Raw genomic sequence first — 12,934 nt, 5'->3', positions numbered from 1 at the left:
TTTCTTTCCTCAATGGATTCATCTTGAGGTCAACCAGATAAAACAATTTGCACATTCGAGCACCTGCCTTTTCCTGTAAACCTCAACGAGCTGCAAAGAATGTTCTAATAAAGGTGATGTGCATTGGTAAATATATACAAATGTGAACCACCTTTACTTGAGCATTCTGATGGCATCCTAAATGAAAGGGGAATTTCAATGATTAACAGTAATACCCTAACATTTGTTTACTTAAACCCCTGGCTGCTTATGATGTTTGTATTGAGCTGTGTGATGAACTGCATGGCATAAGTAAAAGGTAATATAGGTGGTTACAATAATTATGAAGTGCGAAATGTTGCCTTTTGCAACAGTTGGTTGTGTTATCTGGTTTTCGATTGCTGCTAAATTTAGATTTTTATGCTATTGGTACAATAACTGCTACTTGACCTGTACTAAGGTAATGCTATTCTACAGCTTGTTCTAATGACTGCAGATTGCACCACTGGTAGTAAAGGTATGTGCTGACGTTGGACCACAGGTGGTACTATGTGGAATATATAATAGTAAGGTACAAATTTTAGTTACTGACCCAACCCAATGAGAATTAAGTGGTTCAGTGATAATTATAAACACCAGATACTGCATGAATATGTAATTATAGAGCTAGGAATACCATTCTGTTAAGAGATCTATACCAACAAAAATTGGGTGGGGGGAGGGAGGGATGGGGTTAGGGTTTTTTGGGATTCACAAATGCACATCTATTGTAAGACCACTATAGTTCTTAGGGGATTAACTATCCTATGTAGTTTCCTGAATTTAGTATAGTTAGAGATAATATTCTAGTACCAAAAGGTACTGAATGAAAAAATGTAGTAGATCTAATTGGGCTGGTACATTTTGGTACTAATAGGGTTTTTAGATTTTTTTGAATAGTTAAAACATAGTCAACATGTGCTGAGAAAGGAATACCAGGATCATCATACAGTTTAGTTAAGAAATCAAATATCTAGGTCCTGAAGGTTATCAGTGCAAGAAACTGAGCACTGGCAACTTGTGTGCTGATTTTATACAGTAACCTCAAAAGCCAACTTATGGCCAAATAGGTATGGCATATACAGTATGCAATGTTTTTCCTCAGTCTATATAGCTTAGAGTTATATAAATTATTCAGTATTGTGCTGGAAAGCTAATTCCGGATAAAGATTTACATATCACTTGGTAGGTACTGAAAAAATTGTTAGTGGTAGAAAGCAACATAAGAGCAAATGAGAGAAGGTACCTGCTTCAGTTTCAGGGGTAAAAAGCAGAATGATGAAGTTACAAATTCAGGGTCATCAAGATATGTTAACTATTTTTCTCAGTATATTGGTTAGTACCTATAATTTCTGTCCATCAAAAGACCCTTGCTGTGTTTTTTGTATGTAATTGGACTTCGCACAAATTGTAAAAAAATGAGTTGAGAATGGTATGCATTAAGTACAGTTAAATCAATGTTTAAAAATAATGGCTAGTTCTATAACTTGGTAAAGGAATGCCTTAATTTGAATATTGATTATGAACTAATGGGAGGAAGGGGGTAGAATAGAGAATTGGTTTGGATGGTTTACACTACACTTACGCAGGTACCTTCTCTCGTCTCATACATGCAAAATAAAAGTTGCATCTTCCAGACAATAGTATGCTGCTGTATAATAGTAAAAAAAACAAAGATGGAGCAATTGTATTCCTTTTGTAAATTAATTTGACAAATGGACATAGTTTTTCTTTTGGCTGTACAGAAAAGCAGAGGGTTGATACTCTATATATTGCTATTCCTGCACCACACACAACAGAAGGTTAAAAATATCTAACTTTATCTTGCTGTGTCTTCCACTGTAAATATTGTTTAGCATTTTAATGTTAATCCACCATGTCTGTGAATGGGAGACTGGCTTAGAGTTCTGTATAGTGTTTATATTTATCGCAAATGCTTTCCATAGAGCTACATGCAATAAAATTGTGTTCATGTTATTGCTTACATCTTGTATTTTTTTTCATTTAATTCCTATGTTTAGGAAGTGAACTGTTCTTGCTCAAGTTTTGTTTCCTGGTGCTCCTATTCTGCATTTATAATATTCACCCATATAACCAGACCTGGTTATTAATATCCTTTTGAACGCCTTTAATGGGGATTATTTGGCTCTGCAAAAAACTAATGCATTTCAGGTGTCCAATAGCCTATATTGATATCTGCTTTGTCCCTTGTCCAGTAAGGTAATTTTGCTTTTTTTTAAGAATATACTGCACATTTTGTATTTTCACAGTGCACTGAAGGAGGATCTCCTCTCATACCAGCTCTCAGAGCAATTCCATTCTGGTCGTATTTTCCCTGCAATGTACTTTTTATCCCAGCATACCTTTCCCATGCTTCCCAATCTGCACGTTTAAGTTGTTAAAACCGAAAGCCTACAGAAGGAAGTAAGAAATTCCACAATCCTGTGTAGTTATATCACAGCAGTTCAAAACAGCTGCACACTCTGCTTCACACAATAGGGATTTCTGTTTAACAGGCCCAGATCACGGGAAATTTAGCTTGATATGGTGAATGTAATGGAGCATTATATTACCGTAATTCCTCATAGGACATTTCAACTTATTTGGTCCATGCCCATTTACAGAGCAATCCCATTCTTGTCAAATATTCATTGCAATCTTATTCCCATAAACTACTCCCAGATTCTATAAGCAATAGGAGTAATTTACAGTGGCCAATGAACAATCCATGCACCTTTGGGATATAAGAGGAAAACCACATGGACTCAGGAAGAATGGAAACTCCACACAGACAAAAACAGAGAAGAATCAAACTTGAATCAATGCAGATGTGGATGAGCAGCTCTGTTAACTGCACCTCTGTACAACCATTTTATAGACCTTGAGATATCTTCAGGATATCTTTGTAGTTCAACCATTATGCTTGCTGCAACACTTTTAATTATAGCAGTGTTTCATTTCCTCTTTGGTCTTCCAATACTAACCATACCCCCCCACCCTTTCATTTTTCGTGATATGTTCCAAGTTTGCATTCTCCTAGAGCAAGAAAGGCAAATTTGAGTGCAATCTGCTTTGACTTCATTGCAACTAAATCTTACCTGTACTAGTTCACTGAAGATGTAATATTCAGTCACTTTTTCTAACATGATATTTTGGTCACAATGGAAAAATTAGTACTAGCAGAAAATATTCATATGTATTTGTTTTTAGGTCACAGGTAACAGCAACAACACAAATAACCTATAGAAGTGACTAAGTACAGATGATACATATACAATTTTAATCAATGAAGTACTACTAAATGTTTAAAACAATTCTTTAAACATATTTTGCGTGCTATTTTGTTAAGCCATCGTTTTTCATGGAACCATAGACGTATGACTTCTTGGTTCAGAGGAGCGATCAGAGAAAGAGTGTTATTTAATAAATTTAGTAATCATCTAGGAAGTGATACCATTTCCAATGGAGACAAATACTTTTTTTTATTTCAGCACAAGGAACAAAGTATTGACTTTGAATTCTGTCAATATTTTAGTTGCATCTCCTTTGTTGGATTTGGCAGATAGTGATTAAAAAAAAACCTTTAATCAACAATTTGCTGTTAACTTACAAGCAAATTAGCCTCTACAACTTTTTTAACAAAATGTTTTTCCCTGTAGAAATATTTCTATTATTCTCACTGATTTTAAATTTTCGATTTCTTTAGAATTTTGTTTCTTTACCTTCCTTGTGTGACATCCAGTTTGATTGTAGTAAACGGTCTCTCTTTATGCTCACACGTGACAGCACCCATAGAGTTTTTTCTTATCTGGACAGCTGTAAATCAGTTTTAGTGTGATAAGTTTCTTCTTGTAGCCAGGGAATCTCCTGAACTGATTTAAGTTCCTGCTGTTTTGACATTATTTCAAGTTCTCCAAGGACCCATTCCCTGGCTGCATCAATATCTCATCCGTATGCTGTCGTTCTCGAGCAAAACCTAAAAACATGATAGTGTCCACATACAAGATTATACTCTCATCTCATTACTACATGTCTCAGCAATTTTTACAGACATTGATTTGCAATGCTGCTCCTCATCTATAGTATTACATCACTGCAAGTTTCTTCCAAATGCAGGAAGCCAGGCCTTCAAATTTCAAATAAATTTATTATTCAAGTACATATATGTCACCATATACCACCCTGAGAATTATTTTCTTACCGACATTCAAAGATTCAAAACACATTTATTATCAAAATATATATGCAGTATACAATCCTGAGATTAGTTTTCCCACAGACAGCCATGAACCAAACACCATGGAATCTATTCAAAGAAACATCAAACACCCAATGCGCAAAAAAATAAATTGGGCAAATGACAAAAAAATGAGCGATAAACACAATATAAGATATCAAACCACAGTCACTGAAACAGCCTAAGGATCAGTTACAGTAGTATGTATATAATAGTTTGTATATATTTGAGATGATTTCTCTATTGAGTAGGATTTCATGGCTAAGTAGGGAGGAGTGTTGTGTATTTAATATTTGAGTAAACTTGCAAATAGGTTGATTAAGTATTCTTGTTCACTTAAATAATTCATTATTAATTATGTATAAATGTGAATTGCATACGTCATCACAATATGTGCACGCTTCACTTAAAAGTAAACACAAAGTTAGACTCTCATTCCCAGACTCCTGTGTTTTCCTTTGAACTAGTTTAATGTTTTGAAGTTACAAAGCATAACATTCACAGTAGATACAAAGAAACAAGAGAATCAATGAAAAACTACACACGATAGACAAACAACCAATGTGCAAAAGATGACATTGTGCAAATACAAAAATAAATGTGAAATAATAATGGAAGAGTAGGATGGAGAGAGCTTTAATGCTTTCTTGGTGGGGGATAGGAACTGGACATTCATGGTGAAAATGAAACCATCAGGGCCAGGGAATTGAAAGTTTTCTGAGGAGATTGTGAATATGAGAAAAGTGGCAGTTGTAGCTTTGAAGGGACTGAACCAAGTGCGATAGTTTGAAGTTGAAGTATGAGGACATGGGTTCAAGTGGGGCAGCAGCAAGCAGAGGCAATAGGCCTACCCGAAGAGTCAAGTTTGTAGATCTTGCGCAGGAAGTAGAAGCAAGCAGAGTGGGGTAAAGTGGGAGTTCTCCAGAGTTGATGAGGTCAGTGATGGTGTTAGAGACAGTTTTCTGATAGTCAGGAATGGGGTTTTCTTCAAATCAATTTATATTGCTACAGATGATTTTATCCGATGCCTTTAGCCTTGCTTCTCTGTGCCTGTGATGTTGTTGCAAGTCAGTTCTTCATTGCACCTCGACATACATGTACTTGTGTAAATGACAATAAACCCAACTTTGAAAAATCTATCCATTCCATTAACTAGAGAAACCCTTCTAACTTGTTCTCTTTACCTTTCCTTTCTTTCCCTGTACAACTGAACAACCTATCATCCTATGGTCTTGGCTCTGGCTGAAAACTTCCTCTCATCAGTATCAAGAATTGAATACTTCATAGAGAATAACATGAACCGAGGGGTTTGGAATACTCTGCTCCTCAGATTCAGATTTATTTATCACTTGGACTTTTAAGCATAGGGTGAAACAACAGACCTGAAGAAAGGTCTCAGCTCAAAGCATTTCAATAGATGCTGCCTGACCTGGTGAGTTCCTTCAACAGTTTGTGTGTGTCGTTTCGTGTTTCTGGCATCTGCAGAATTTCTTGTGTTTATATCATGAAATACGTTGTGTTAAAAGCCAACACAACCTAGCAATATGCTGGTGGCAGCCCACAAGTGTCATCACACATTTTGGTGCTCTATCATCCGGAAATAGTCTGAAGATCGAATTGGGTTTTACTGATACTTCTCCACAGTATTGTACTTATTGTATTGGCACGTGTCCAAGTTAAGGTTAAGGTGCTTGTCTAGTGAGCTGAAGGTTGTCTAGTGATCTTGGCTGAGGCTGCGTGTGTGTCCTTGAGCAAGGCACTTAACCACACATTGCTTTGCGATGACACCAGTCCTAATGCTCTTTCCTTGGGCAACATCGGTTGCGTGGAGAGCGGAGGCTTGCAGCATGGACAACTGCTGGTCTTCTGTTAAAAAAAAACCTTGCCCAGGCTTGTGCCCTGGAAACTTCCCAAGGTGCAAATCCATGGTCTATGGAGACTAACGGAGGCCTACATACTACATATTGTACTTATCCAACCATCATCTGCCAATGAGTGGTCCGAATCATCGACTGTTTACTGCCCTCCAAGGATACTGCCTTACCTACTGAGTTCTTGCATCATTTTGTGTGTCACTCAAGATTTCCAGCCTCTGCAGAATCTCCTGTGTCAGTCATCTCCTTGGCTTTCTCATGAAGTGTGGCCCCATGGGTGCAGTATATCTACTCAAGGTATCTTTATATCCAACTCACAAGCTTCATTCCCATATGGGGCCTCTGTTTCTTGTGTTTTTTTTTTATATTTAATGGGGCTGTTCCTTGCTCTCCTTCCATTCTGTATGTTGGGATCATTGAAGTGATTAGTATTTGTTCTCGTTCCCTAACCTTTGAGGCTCAACCCAGAAATACACAAGTGTGGGATCTTATTTAATCCTCATCTGAGTTTTATCATCCCATAACAAATAAGAGCAGGGAATCAGGTACTTTGAGTCTGCTTCACAATTTAAGGCCAATTTTTCTACCTCAGCATAATTTTCCAACATAACTCCTATTAGTTTAGGAAAACAGGGCCTTCCTCAGTCTAGAAATGTATGAATATATCATTTGAATGAACCCAATGACAGGACCTTCACAGACCTCTAGAATTGAGAATACCAAAAGGTTCCCCTCCCTTTGAATTAAGAAAGTTTTTCTCATCTCAATCCCAAATGGCCTACGCTAGTTTATTCTGGTAGTATGTCACATGATCTTTGACCTCTCCACATCTGGCATTCAAGCCCTTTAAGAATGTATAGCAACACATGAAGGAGCTGGAGGAACTCAGCAGATCAGGCAGCTTTTATGGCGGGGAATGGGCATTCAATGTTTTGGATTAAGACCCTTAATCAGAATGTGTTGTGTGGACATTCTCTTTCATTGTCCCAAATTGTCCCATTCTCATTCTCTCATAGCATATCTGCCATCTCTGGAACTAATTCAGTGAAGCTTTGCTGAACTTGTTCTAAGACAAGAAAATTATTTCTTTGGTAAGGAGAACAAAAATGCCCTAAACAACTGCAATGAGGCCACCTTACTCCTGTATTTTGATTCTTTCGTCACAAAGTTTAACATGGCATTTGGCCATGTAATTGCTTGCTTCTCCTACATGTTGTCCTGCAGAGATTACAAGCGTGCCTGGATCCCTTTGAACATTAACTCTGTTTGATCTCTACCTACTTAACAAACATTCTACTTTTCTATTACACACGTCTGTTTCTGTTACTTTCCACGTTTTACTCCATCTGCAATGTTTTTTTGTCCACTCACCTTGTCCATGTCTACTTGAACCCCTCTTAGTTACAATCCCAACTACTTTAATAGCCTCAGCAATGTTGGAATTATGGTATTTGGTTCCCTCAGCCAAATCACTGATATCGACTTGGTAAAGCAGGCAGACAAGCATGGATCTCTGCTGTTCCCCACCAGTCAGAGCCTGCCAGTCTCAGGAGGGCCCATAAATTCCAACTCAACTCCTTCTGCACAATAACCAATTCACATTCCACACCATTATATGACCACTAATTCCTTCTGTGTGGGCCTTCCAAAGATCCAAATACACCATATTTACTGGTTTCTCCCTTTTCTATTCTATTAGTTATGAAATGACTAGAGTAATACAGCACAGAAACAGGCCCTTCGGCCTAACTCGTCCATAGTGAACACAATGCCCGTCTAGGTTGGTCCCACTAAGTCCATATCCCTTTAAGCATCCTCAAAGAACTCTAGAAGATCAGGCAAACAGAATTTTCCTTTCATGAATCCAAGTTGGTTCTGCCCAGTCCTATTATCATTATCAACAACATTATCTGTCCCCAGCTTTAGGATATATTAATATCATAGATGTTGTGCTGATCTTCTCCGAGTATTAGTCAAGTCAAATTTATTTATAAAGCACATTTAAAAACAACCCATGTTGACCAAAGTGCTGTACAAACAATAACAGGTAGCTAAAATCACAAAAACAAGAAACACAGATATAAACAACAAGGCACTCAGCTTGTAGGCACAAAATAAACAACACATGAGCCTAGGCACAAGCCAAATATCAGCCACATCAGGAAGATTCAAACACTAGTGAATAAAGGTAAGTTTTGAGCCTAGTCAATGGAGGTGGCAGATCTGATAGGGTGGGGAATGCTGTTCCACAGTCTAGGGGCTGCAACAGCAAAGGCGCGGTCACCCCTGAACTTAAATTTAGATCGCAGGACAGCCAGGAGCCCCAAGTCAACCAACCTGCGGGGCCTGGAAGTAGAATAAGGGGTTAGAAGGTCTGCGATATAGGAGGGTGCCAGCCCATTTAGGGCTTTATAAACAAACAGGAGAATTAATGCATATCCCATTGCTGCTCATATTAGTATGTGGCTTGCGATGCAGCTAGTTCAATTGAAATTTCCATTTTCATCACGTTTTAACTACTAAAGATCAGCTTTGTTTGCCACGTTTACATTGAAGCATACAGTGAAAAGCATAGTGTGCTGCTTGTTGGCGCAAACACCGAGAATTACGCTGGAGGCAGCCCCTAAGTATCACCACGATTCCAGCAGCAACACAACATGCCCACGACTCAGTAACCCTGACCCGAATCATATGGGAGAAAACCGGGGCACCCAAAGGAAACCCACTTGGTCATGGGGAGAATGTTCAAAATCCTTACAAACAGTGGCAGGAATTGAATCCCGATCCAGGAATCACTGGAGCTGTGCTAACTGCCACATTACCATGCTATTCCTAGTTTACTAGTAAAGGCATCTAAAGATAAAGGTCAAGAATATAATCACAGCACATAGCACATTCTAGTTTTACTATTCATGGTGATTTGAAGCAATTACTCCTGATTTCCATCCAGATTTAAAGATTCTTTATATTGAAAAAGAAAATCAGCTTAAATAATTTTCTTCAATATTAAGAACTTTCCATAGAGTTATTTTATTTCTTTAATTTTTAACCTTACAAGGTCAAAAATGCTGACTCTTGTAGGTTTCAGTCTATTGTTGCTGGAAGCTCTCCCCATCTAGTTGACATTTGCAATACTTATGCATGAAGCTTAATAGTGAATAAGTAGTAAAATATTTGATCATGGAACTCTTGCTAACTTTTTCCATTCCATAACAATAAGTCACTGAGTTCATATGAAGCATGTCTACTGCCATCTGTTTGAGTCAGTTAGATCTGCACAATAAGGGCACAAACTGAGACCTTCCTCGTTTGTATAGATCTATTTAATTCTATTTTCAAGTCAGTGATCAGGATGAAAATATCTTGGAGGTAAAAAAAATTGTTAATATTCTTTTCAGCCAAAGGTGAGATACTCTTTACTTCCTAATTAACAGTTGTATTGTGGTCATAGTCATGTCAAGCCCGTTGCATCTGTGCCCTGGAACATTGAGCTGCCCATCCCTCAGCCATCTATGAGAAGAAGCCATTATACTGTATCTCAATCCCACATGCCTCTCTATGCCCTGAGCTCATTAACTTTCCGATCAAATATCTTGCATTAAAGTAAATGCAAGTTTAGTCTATTTGACTTTCCCAGATCCTTGGACTTGCTTTAATTTCTATACCTATCTCATACATGGGACCCTAGCAGGGTGGTTAATTTTACAGCGCTAGCTTTTACCAATTTCAATTCCCACTGAACGCCTGTAAGGAGTTTGTACGTCCTTTCCATGACCACATGGCTGCTCTGGCTCCCTATCGCACTCTGAAAGCGCATAGTTTAAGGTTAGTGAGTTGTGGGAATGCTGTGTTGGCACCGGAAATGTGGTGACACTGCGGGTTGCCTGGCATGTCCTCAGGCTGTATAGGTCTTTGATGCAAATAATGTATTTAATTCACTCCATGTTTCAATGCACATGTGACAAATAAAGCTATTATTTTTTTTTCCCCTAATCTTTGTTCTGCCATAATTCTGGCTATTGTTGCTGCTGTCCTCTGAAAGGCCATCTCCTCCCAGCTGTGCCCAAAATGATGTACATGTCATTAATAGGAAAGGCCAGAGGGAAATACTACACTCCTAGTCTACACCACCTGTCTTTCCTTGTGGTTACCCAGCTAACTGCTGCCTGTGAGCATCTCTCGAAAGTCGTTATTTAGGGACGTGGTATTTGGCTGCATTTGGTATCGCAACACGAAAATGAAAATCCCAAAACAAGTGTACTTGCTGGAAATCTCAAAATAAAATCAGAAAATACTGGAAATTCAAGCAACACCCACAAAATGCTGGTCGAACGCAGCAGGCCAGGCAGCATCTATAGGAAGAAGCACTGTTGACGTTTCGGGCCGAGACCCTTTGTCAGGTCAGGAAATCTGCTGATTTCCTCATAAATACTGGAAATACGCGCAGGTCAGGACGGATTTGTGCAATGAGAAACAGAGGTAGTGCTTGGGGACCCTTTGTCAGTACTGGCAGTGAATTGTTTGGGTTTAACTAATGTCACTGGGGAAAAGAATTTTATTAGTCAATTATCCACTTGAAGTGACCTATAAAGATTAGCTTTATTTGTCAGATGTACAAAAAACATGCAGTGAAATGTGTCAGCTGCATCACATCAAATCAGTGAGGATTGCTGCCACGCTTCTGGTGCCATCGTAGCATGCCCACAGCTCACTAACCCTAACCGCATGTCTTTAGAATGTGGGAAGAAACTTGAGCACCTGGAGGAAATCCACACAGTCATGGGGAGAGCGTACAAACTCCTTACAGACAGCTGTGGAATTGAACCCCAATCTTTACAACTGGCGCTGTAAATAGATTTCACTAACCGCTATGCTACGGTTCACTCTACTGTATTCTCAACATGAAAATCCATGCTATATTACTTTACGTCCCACTTATTTAACACCATTCCCTGTTAGTTGCTGGCATGCAAACCAGAAATGAGCTATCTCTTAACAGCTCCGTGGGATCACCTTCAAGTTGTCATCCAATCATAAACATGTATACTGCCAAATGAAACAATGTTCCTCCAGACCAAGGTGCACCACACAGTACATATTACTCACACGCAACACATAATGTAATATACTGTACCACAAGTAAGTCACATTTATGACACAAGTTAAAAAGTGAACGGTATAATGCTACCACAAGGAAATCTGCAGATGCTGGAAATTCAAGCAACACACACACACAAAATGCTGGTGGAACGCAGCAGGTCCTGACGAAGGGTCTCGGCCCGAAACGTCGACAGTGCTTCTCCCTATAGATGCTGCCTGTGGTCCACCAGCATTTTGCGTGTGTTGCTAGTATAATGCTGCTGATGTTTGAAACCTTCACTCTATGGATTACAACAGGTCATGATGATAATGTACCATTACCTTCCCTAAGGCAATAAATTTTACTCTTACAAGTAACCATTGCATGTCAGGAAGTAATTTCTTGAAGCATATAGTAACTTTGTCCTTGGTATCTTTTTGATACTCTGCAAGGATCTGTGAACTTACTTCAGAGAGAATAACACATGATAATGGGGGAAAGATATTTAATATTTTTACATTCTAGAAGACTTTGTTCACTCAGGCTCGTTGATTAAATACATAAGGCATCTGTTGGCAGATATGGTAATAAATTGGATTGCACTTTAGCTTTGTGGGAGAAGCCTGAGAGTGGTAGTGGAGGATTGCCTCTCTGAGTGGAGGCCTGTGACTAGTGGTGCGCCACAGTGAGCGCTGTGTCCATTGTTGTTTGTCATCAGTATCAATGATCTGGATGATATAATGAGGTTAACTGGATCTGCAAATTTGATGATGGCATCAAGACTGAGGGTGTAGTGGACAGCGAGGAAGACCATCAGAGCTTGCAGCAGGCTCTGGTCCATCTGGGGAAATGGGCTGAAAAATGTCAGATGGAATTTAGTGCATACAAGTACGAGGCGTGGCACTTCGATAGGATCACCCAGGGCAGGTCTTACACTGTGAGCGGTAGGGCACTGAGGAGTCTGGGAATGTGGGTCCAGAATTCATTGGAAGTGGTGACACAAGTAGATAAGGTCATAAGGAAAACTTTAGGCACATTTAGGCACATAAATCAAACTAATGAATGCAGAAGGTGAAATGTTATGTTGAAGTATAAGATTTTGGTGAGAGTTGATCTCAGTGTTGTGTGCAGTTTTGATCACCTACCTATAGGAAAGATGTAAATAATATTGAAAGACTACAGAGAAAATTTACAAGGATGTTGCCTGGTCTGGAGAAGCTGAGTTATAAGGAAACATTGAATAGGTTAGGACTCCTTGGAAATTAGAAGGTTGAGGAAAGATTTGTAAGCGATATCCATAATTATGAGAGGTATAGATAGGGTATATGCAAGCAGACTTTTTCCACTCAGGTTGGGTGGGACTACAACTAGAGGTCATGGGTTAGGAGTGAAAGATGAAATGTTTAAGGGGAACACAAGGGGAAGCTTCTTCAATCAGAGGGCTGTGAGAGTGTGGAATGAGCTGCCAGTACTAGTGGTACATGTGAGCTTGATTTCAACTTTTAACAAGAGGTTTGGATACTGAAGGTACACGGATGGGAGGGGAATGGAGGGCTATGGTCCTGGTGCAGATTAATGGGACTAAACGGGTTAAATAGTTTGCCATAGACTAGATGGGCAGAATAGTCTCTTTCTATGCTATCCTCTATTTCCAGGAATGCTTTAAAGGGCAGAAAAAATATTAATGCTCAATATTCTATTCACTACCACACTGTAATATTTGTC

Source organism: Hypanus sabinus, chromosome 8, assembly GCF_030144855.1.
Source record: "Hypanus sabinus isolate sHypSab1 chromosome 8, sHypSab1.hap1, whole genome shotgun sequence".
Taxonomy (NCBI): Eukaryota; Metazoa; Chordata; class Chondrichthyes; order Myliobatiformes; family Dasyatidae; genus Hypanus; species Hypanus sabinus.
This window is presented reverse-complemented; position numbering follows the sequence as displayed.